We start from the raw sequence: 5627 nt of genomic DNA, 5'->3' as shown, positions 1-5627 counted from the left end.
GGTCAACAGAGTATCGAGTTTTCAACCTGGTAGACGTGGTGGCAAGCCATGGTACTTTATCCAGGGAACCTCGTGTCTCAGATAATTCAAATACATAAGCCATATGAATAATTCAAGGATCATATCTCAACATTCTCAATCAATATCTCAACATTCTCAACATTCTCAACATCATAATCATTCATCAATCCTAATCTTATTTTCCAAATTCATTCAAAAACTATATTTCAAAGACAATCCTCACCATCCTTCTTTTCAATTCGTTCATCAACAATTCCAATTCAAATAATAATTCTTTCTTTGATAAATAAATTAATTCTAAACCATATAATATTTAAAAACAAATCTTTTTAAATAATTACTTCAAACGAAACTTCTAATTTTATAAAATTTTCGCAGCATCTCCTCTAAAACTCGGACACTGCCACCCTTTTCAGGTCCCATCCAAATATTCCTCAAATCAACCAATACCAAATCTCAATCATTTTCCAAAATTCAACCAGTTCTAATATCAAATTATTTTTAAATCCATCCATTTCCAATAATAAATTTTTGTCACAATTAAACCAGCTCAAATATTAAATCCATTATATATTCAAACTAATTCAAAATTTAAACCGCTTCCAAACTCAATTTATTTTCATATTTCAAATCATTTCCAGAACCGATTTGTTTACATTATCAAAATAACTTCAAAACCAATAAAAATCACTTTTCATAATAATCAACTAAATAACTTTTCAAACTAATTTCTTTTCAACAACCACAAACTACTCAAACAATCAAGCAATCAGTTATTCAATCCAGCAAATAACCACATTTATAAGACAATCATAATCACAGACATATATTTCTCACATTAATATCTATTTACAACAATTCTGTAAGATAAAATAAATTTTAAGAAAACCCCTACCTCGACTCGTCAAAACCATAACTCAAAATGCGGCAACGAAACCATTTCTCTTAACCCGAAACCAACAGCAATCGCAAACTCAGTCCCTGATCACTTTTGCAGCACTTACAGCAACTTAAAAGCAACATGCAACGCTCAAAATACGACCTTACGTTACCAAAATCTCAGAGTTTATAACCAACATAACAGAATATTAACACTGGTTTCCGAAATATAAGTACTTACCAAACTAAGAAAATGAAACAGCGGCGGTCGCTGAACCAATTTGGCGGCAGCTCCGGCAGCCACCTCGAACGGCAGCGGCAGCCAGAACTCCGGTAACGGCGACTAAAACAAACATACAGTGATGATTAAGCTCCCGGAAATTCAAAGGAAACGAAAACCAACTTAAAACCTTACCGGCGGCAGATCTCAATGGCGGGAGAGGTGTTTTCCGGCGGTAACAAGCTCCTCTCCCGCGGGCTCCTTCTCTATCCTGCGTTTGGCTTGCTGGCGACGGAGGTCTCTTCTCCTTCTTCTGCCCGCGACTAGCTTTGACGGTGATGAACCCAGAGGTAGCAACATCACATGCACAACAGCAGTAGCCCGTGATGATAACAATGGTGGCGGCTCTGCACGATGATGACAGAAGCTTCGAGGACAGTGACCCGCAGCCTCCTCTCCTTCGCGTCTCTGTTCTCAACGGCGATGCAGCGTGGTGGCGACGCGACGGATGATGTGACGGCATAGGTGATATGACGGTGGCAATGCAGACAGCTCCTCCTCCCCTGGCGTTGTCCCTCTCTCACGGGTCTTCTTCTTCTCTTCCTCGGTGGCCCCCTTCCCCGCTTCCCTTCTTTCCCTCTCTCTTTCTTCTTTTCTTTTCTTTTTTTCTTTCTGTCCTTTCTTTCTTTCCTTTCTTTCTTTTTTTTCCTTTCTTAATCCCTCTCCGTGTATGTGTTATGTACTCATGTGTGGGTGCATTTGTGTTTGTGGGTATGTGACTGGATGGAGTAATAATAATAATAATAATAATAATAATAATAATAATAATAATAATAATAATAATAATAATAATAATAATGATTAAGTTAATGGTGTAAGAAGACTATAAATGAAGTCCGTTTCAAAAGCTACACATGATTTCTAATAAAATTATGATATAATGTATAAATTTAAAATCTAATTTAATTTTTTAAAATTATTTTAAAAATATTATTTATTTATCAATTTGCTAATTAGATTTTAATTAAGTATTCTAATTTAAAATTAAAAATAATATAATTAATTTGTCTTTGTTTATAAAATTAAAGTATTAAATTCTAAAATCTCAATTATTTAACTAAATTGTATTAAATTCTTATTCTTTTACAACTGTTAAGCTCTATAATTTAAATATAGAAAATTATTTAATAATTATAAAATTAAGTAAAACTTCTAATTTAATTATCGAAACTTGATTTAATTATTTTTAATAAAATAATTTTTCATAAATAAAGTCTTTAATGAATAAAAAATTAAAATTAATTCATAATAATATTTTTTCAAAAATTATGGGTCTTACACTTGCCAAAGAAATAAGAATCATTCCCACCCTTAACTCTCAGGTAGCTTATTGTAGCATTTGCATCACTATCCTTCATCTTTTTCTTCCTATGTTGAGTAATGAGTTTTTACATATCTTTCTGGTTGAATGACAAGTTTGCATGTCCACCTTTTTGAGCAACCAAGTATTCCAAGATGTGACAGGTCCTAATGCCTATGTCGTGCAAATTTTTTGCCTGAGCTTTATCTGAGACACTGAATGTGTAATACTCAGGCATCGTGTTAACCTCGAGTGGATCAACTAAACCATGAGAATGCTCTTCATAGAACGAAACAACCATCCATTTAGAAATTTTTTATCTATTCTTGCACGAATTCTTGCACAGCAACTACTTAGAGCTAGGGGTCAGTGGTCCCTGATTCATTCGTCCTTTTCAACCTCTTTCTTTCTTGAGCCCGCCCGATTGCAAACAATTTGGCGCATAATTACGCAACCATCGCTATCACATCTGACTTCATCCAACCTCACAGCAAAACCGTGTATCATTGCATAAGTCTTGTAGAATCGATAAATAGTATCCTCATATGTAAACTCAAATTGCATGATATATTCTCGTGATAGCTCTGCTATTATCTTATCTCGATATCTGTCTTCATTAAACGCCGAATAATTGTCTAAAAATTCTAAATCTTCTCCTCTTGGGAACCCCTCATCGGAGTGTGTTCCAAAAAAAATCGCTATCCGACGGCTCCATATCCCAAACATCAACATACACCTACAATTTTAAAAAATACTAACAAATCACCACACAATTAACATTTCACAAATATGTAGACTACAACCATCACTACTAATTCACATAAAACTACCTTATAATCATCTACTCCACGCTTATCACATTACAGTACTAGAAAAATAGAAGTTTGCCATAGTATTTTACCCACGTATTAATAGTAGTGGCAAATTCAATTTGCCGTGACTAAAATTAGCCACTAAATTGAGTTCTGTGGCTAAAATTAGCCTCCGAAATAATTTTTCGTGGCAGATTTTTGCACTTAACTAAAATTTAATTAGGAAACATGTTGAACTTCAATAATATTTAAAGAATAAGAAAAAAAAAGAATGCGCAGATGGTGTGCGAAATTGTGATCACTACTTTTCACAACTCAAATAATCCCTAGTAATGGCCCCAAAAACTTGGTGCTCAATACCATGGCATAAACACAACTTTGCACAACTAACCAGCAAGTGCACTGGGTCGTCCAAGTAATAAACCTTACGCGAGTAAGGGTCGATCCCACAGAGATTGTTGGTATGAAGCAAGCTATGGTCACCTTGTAAATCTTAGTCAGGCAGACTCAAATGGGTATAGATGATGAATAAAACATAAAGATAAAGATAGAGATACTTATGTAATTCATTGGTAGGAATTTCAGATAAGCGTATGAAGATGCTTGGTCCCTTCCATCTCTCTGCTTTCTTACTGTCTTCATCCAATCCTTCTTACTCCTTTCCATGGCAAGCTTATGCAAGGGTTTCACCGTTGTCAGTGGCTACCTCCCATCCTCTCAGTGGAAATGTTCAACGCACCCTGTCACGGCACGGCTATCCATCTGTCGGTTCTCGGTCAGGCCAGAATAGAATCCATTGATTCTTTTGCGTCTGTCACTAACGCCCCGCCTGCTAGGAGTTTGAAGCACGTCACAATCATTCAATCATTGAATCCTACTCAGAATACCACAGACAAGGTTAGACCTTCCGGATTCTCTTGAATGCCGCCATCAGTTCTTGCCTATACCACGAAGATTCCGGTTAAGAAATCCAAGAGATAAACATTAGAGCCTTGTTTGCTTGTAGAACAGAGTGGTTGTCAGTCACTTGTTCATAAGTGAGAATGATGATGAGTGTCACATAATCATCACATTCATCAAGTTCTTGGGTGCGAATGAATATCTTGGAACAAGAACAAGCTGAATTGAATAGAAGAACAATAGTAATTGCATTAATACTCGAGGTACAGCAGAGCTCCACACCTTAATCTATGGTGTGTAGAAACTCCACCGTTGAAAATACATAAGAACAAGGTCTAGGCATGGCCGAATGGCCAGCCTCCCAAAGAGGGTTCAATCATAAAAACATGATCAAAAGCTTCAAATACAATAGTAAAAGGTCCTACTTATAGAAAACTAGTAGCCTCAGGGTTACAAAGATGAGTAAATGACATAAAAATCCACTTCCGGGCCCACTTGGTGTGTGCTTGGGCTGAGCAATGAAGCATTTTCGTGTAGAGACTCTTGTTGGAGTTAAACGCCAGCTTTTATGCCAGTTTGGGCGTTTAACTCCCATTTTGGTGCCAGTTCCGGCGTTTAACGCTGGAATTTCTAAAGGTGACTTTGAACGCCGGTTTGGGCCATCAAATCTTGGGCAAAGTATGGACTATCATATATTGCTGGAAAGCCCAGGATGTCTACTTTCCAACGCCATTGAGAGCGCGCCAATTGGGCTTCTGTAGCTCCAGAAAATCCACTTCGAGTGCAGGGAGGTCAGAATCCAACAGCATCTGCAGTCCTTTTCAGTCTCTGAATCAGATTTTTGCTCAGGTTCCTCAATTTCAGCCAGAAAATACCTGAAATCACAGAAAAACACACAAACTCATAGTAAAGTCCAGAAAAGTGAATTTTAACTAAAAACTAATAAAAATATACTAAAAACTAAACCAAATGTACTAAAAACATACTAAAAACAATGCCAAAAAGCGTACAAATTATCCGCTCATCACAACACCAAACTTAAATTGTTGCTTGTCCCCAAGCAACTAAAAATCAAATAAGATAAAAAGAAGAGAATATGCAATGAACTCCAAAAACATCTATGAAGATCAGTATTAATTAGATGAGCGGGGCTTTTAGCTTTTTGCCTCTGAACAGTTTTGGCATCTCACTTTATCCTTTGAAACTCAGAATGATTGGCTTCTTTAGGAACTCAGAATCCAGATAGTGTTATTGATTCTCCTAGTTAAGTATGATGATTCTTGAACACAGCTACTTATTGAGTCTTGGCTGTGGCCCAAAGCACTCTGTCTTCCAGTATTACCACCGGATACATACATGCCACAGACACATAATTGGGTGAACCTTTTCAGATTGTGACTCAGCTTTGCTAGAGTCCCCAACTAGAGGTGTCCAG

The sequence above is a fragment of the Arachis stenosperma genome, chromosome 5, assembly GCF_014773155.1.
Source record: "Arachis stenosperma cultivar V10309 chromosome 5, arast.V10309.gnm1.PFL2, whole genome shotgun sequence".
Taxonomy (NCBI): Eukaryota; Viridiplantae; Streptophyta; class Magnoliopsida; order Fabales; family Fabaceae; genus Arachis; species Arachis stenosperma.
This window is presented reverse-complemented; position numbering follows the sequence as displayed.